This window comes from Heliangelus exortis, chromosome 15 (assembly GCF_036169615.1).
Source record: "Heliangelus exortis chromosome 15, bHelExo1.hap1, whole genome shotgun sequence".
Taxonomy (NCBI): Eukaryota; Metazoa; Chordata; class Aves; order Apodiformes; family Trochilidae; genus Heliangelus; species Heliangelus exortis.
In genome coordinates this window covers 8,702,722-8,706,850 of record NC_092436.1, presented here as the reverse complement: position 1 = coordinate 8,706,850, position 4,129 = coordinate 8,702,722, and positions in this window count along the sequence as shown.

Genomic DNA, 4,129 nt, shown 5'->3' with positions numbered 1-4,129 from the left:
CCCTGCAGCAGGGGTGCCAGCCTCTGTGCGGTGCCCTTGACGCGGGCACGGCGGCACAGGGGATTTGCACGCACTACAGCGTACGAGTGCTCACGTACATCTCTATAATGGTGAGCTGCATATCTCAGACTTCCACACAGTCCGTGCGTCTTGGGACACAAATGCAGGCACCTGAATCGATTTGCGCACACCTGCGGCTTTGCATTTTTAGGGGTGAGGGGCCGAGGGGGTGACAAAGGACGATCCACCACATCACAGGCTCTCCGTGCAGCCCCCGGGGCTACGGAAGGAGGCTCCGAGCCACGCACTTTCCCTGGCTACGCGCAGCTCCCGCACAAGTAGCCAGCGAGTCCGCGGAGAAGCTGCGCTGGAGGCGGTTCCCACCGATCCAGGGCTGCTCATTTTGCTTTTTCTGTTTCCTTCTCTGTTCCCTATATTTCCCTCTCTATTCAGCCCGGGTTCATTTCCCTGCAAACTAACGCTCATCTCTATAGGTTAAATAATTAAATAAAATGGTTTAACAATACACCCCCCCACCCCACCCCCCCCAAAGAAAAAAAAAAAAAAAAAAAATCCTCACAAACAAAAGCCAACGACGCTCTCCTCCTCCCTGTGTGAGTGTATTTTTCTAGTGCCGACGATCAGTAGCCGTCAGGTAGATTTTAAAAAGCCTTTTCAGGGGCTCATTTCTCCAAGTTAACCTATATTCAGCAGTGTCCACGCTCTCTGCATAGGAAATCTTGCAAAATCAAACCGAGGTGGTTATTCTGCTTTTCCCCCCTTCTACAGCAAGGGGGTATTTTTCCAGTGAAAAGCCTTAGGGGTCTCAGGGAAACTGCATCGTACATCCCCGCACTGGGAAACCCAGGAACGAACCGCTCACTATTCACGCTCCTTTTCGAAGCCGGACACCTCCTCACAGGGGAGGTGGCTTTGGGGACTTCTTCTGTTGTTGAGTTTGGGGGTTTTGTTGTTTATGTTTGATGCCCTTATCCCCTCGATGTTTGTTTTCCATCGTAATTCATAAGGCGTTTGGCGGGTGCTACCAGCAGTTCCCAACTGGTTGCACGAAAGGAATAAAAATCTTTCCAGCCATTATATTTCAGTCTTTTAACACCAGAGCAATTCTGTCCCTGCTGTTTTAGTGGAAATACCGGTCTATAAAGCTGCAACTGCAGTATATTTTAAAATGCTACCATTTTTTTAAAGGGGATTGAAATAATTCTACTTTCTTGGGAAGGAAAAGTCTCAAGCAATGTATGTACGATTAACGTTTTATAACACTGTTCAAGGAAATTAAAAACATTCTGTGATATTCTTGCTGTAAAGGCAGGTCTTTTTTGGCAAACTGTTCTGTATATGTATTTCTTAGATTGCTGTGTTTTGAATAAGCAAGAATCTCGTAAAGAAAAAAACATGTTCCTTAAAAGTATGCTCTACCCGTTTTATTAAACTGATTATGCCAGCGTTCAACACAAAGTTTGTTTTAAGTAGGAATATTTTCCCAGACGTGTAATGGATTGCTTGAAAACAGAATTCTTTGCTTTTTAATGACCTGTAATGGCCAATTCATTTCAACTGCGTTTATCAAGGTGCTGTGTTAAATAACAAACCGGTTCTTGAAAACAAAAAAGTCATAATGAAAAATAAGCAGTCAGAATAATCTCCCATCTCCGAGCCAAAAAAATGCAATAAAATTAATTTAAGACTGTCAAAACATCAAAGCTGAGAAAAGGAGCTGCTAAAATAATGTCTCTTGATAAGGAAATAATAAAAACACGCCAAAAAATGTCTACTCAATAAACTCCACTGGATTTGGGGGTCTGTGCTATATTTTATTTGGTGATGAAAGCACTTTGATGTCACTGTATTCCAAACAATTATTATTATAATTTTAAACAACCTGGTGTTTTCCATTACTAACGGCTTACGCTTTGAAGTTACACCTCATAATTTCTTAAATTAAATAAATCATTTTAAGTTTGCACTGGGAGCCTTTTAATAGCAGAGAAAGGAATATCATTATCTTATTGAGAGGCAATTGCAGTGGCTCCAGTTTGGCTGTAGCTGGGGGCAAAGTGGTGCACTATAACAGACATACTTTATTAGCCTCCCATAACTCTTGAAAGAACATTTTTATATTTTCTTTGATTCCCCCCCCCTCCCCCTCTTGTTTTAAAGCTGTCCCAACCTTTAATTACTGCCTAATATGAAAAGCATTATTTTTTAATGCTGTGTAATTTACCAGAGGCAATAGGCCAAGTTAACAATTGTTTATTAGGGTTGCTGTTTCACACAGGGCAAAGAATGCTGTTCCAAACCCAACTTTTCATGGGTGGTTGCACTAATTAATACAGTGTCTGAGACTCCTAGGGGGTTTTTAATATTAAAGCCTATGGGGCGGAACGGTTTTTAGAAGTCCAGCTCCTGCTGACGTCCTCCTCCCTTCCCCAGTGATTTCTGCTGCTTTCAAGCTGTTTTGATCCGAGGGAAAAGTCGGCAGGCAGGAGGGGAGCACCCTGGGATCCTCCCCGGCCCCGCCGTGCCCCGCCGGGGGGGGGTAAACTCCGCGCCCCGCAGAGGCAGCGGCGCCCGCCCCGGCCCAGGCGCTGCCCCGCAGGGGCCTCATTGCCCCCCTCCCCCGAGGTTTTCCCCCCCCCTCCATACTCCCCCTTTCCCTTCGCTTTGATTTCTCCCGTCAAGTCGTCGTGGCTGTAATTTAGGATGAGACGGGCGGTGCCGGCGTGGTGACTCCGCGTAAGGCGGGATCCCGGAGGGCTGGCACCGCGGGGGCTCGGCAGATCCGGGAGCAGCTTGCACCCCATCTCACGCCCCCTTTTCTGCTGTCAAGCAGAAAACTAGGCTGATTCGCAGTGTGTGTGCCTTCGGAGAGCTCTCCTCAGTAGCTGCTTCCGAGAACTTAAGGTTAATTCTTTAGATCCTCTTGGAGCATCAGCCAGCTCAGAGGCCAAGAGCAGTTCTGTGACCGCTCCCAAGGCGGTGGCTTGAACCTCGGAGCGTTCCTGTCCCCCAAATCTTTGGAGTGCCCGCCGGGTACCACTGCCCTCGAGCAAGAGGATGCTGCGGGCAGGTACTTCCCTCCCCCCGAAGGAAGACACGGGACATCCATCAGCTTGATAAATGGGGGTTACTCACTCCTGCTCTCCCTGCTAGTTTATTTTCTTAAACTACCGGCAAAAAGTGTAATGATGGAGCAGACAAACACACTAACAAACAGACGACAGCTTTATGGATGGACCTCAGCTCCCAGGGCTGAGGGGTGTTAAAATACAAACTCCGACATCTTTGCCCATTCTCGCTCCAGCTAGGGTCCTTTTGGCAGTTTTGGCTGAGTTTTAAAGGAGGAGACACCTAGGGATTTATTTTACGGGCTGACCAGGGCTGTTCTCCCTGCTCCCTTCGTCGTTAGCTCAGCTCCTTTGCAAATCTAATCTGCTCGGCTCCTTTGCTATTTTTCATGTTGGACCCATGCGTTTCTCCTTTAAGCCTTTCTCCTTTTTGATGTAGCGAGTCAATTGAAGAATGTTGGTCTCGGTTATCAATCACCCAGCTGGGGCTTAAAGGGCTCGGGCTAATCAGATTTAATTGCTCATGTAGCGCCACTCCTGCCCTGGGCCACGACCGACTTGCTCAATTAAACCCCAAATACCTGCAATCAATAAATAAGGAATGACAACACGTTTAAGGGATTTATCCAGCAAAGGAATTGAACTGGAAACAGATTACAACCGAAAAAGGCTCTTTTATAATTAAACGTACACCTCTTACAAAAGAAAAAAAAATGTTTTGTTTTGTTTTGCTTTTTAAGTCAGAAGAAAGAAGGGAAAGAAAATATTAAAAAGAGGCATCTTGTTCCCAGTGCCTGGGGAAACGAGAGATGCCGGCGCTGCCCTCCCAGAGGCCGTTCCCCATCGTTTATTATCTTATTTATAGACCGGTAAAACCCGGAGTTCTGTGCGGTGCCGGGGCTTCTGTGCGGGCAGCACCAACCATGTCCCACTCCCTGGTCCAGCCGCTCCCCTCCCTGTGCTCTTCCCTGCGGCCGCGGAATCAGTTTTCCCCTCCAACTCGGGCATTTGCTTTTCCAGCCTCCTGTTTGGAGCATAGC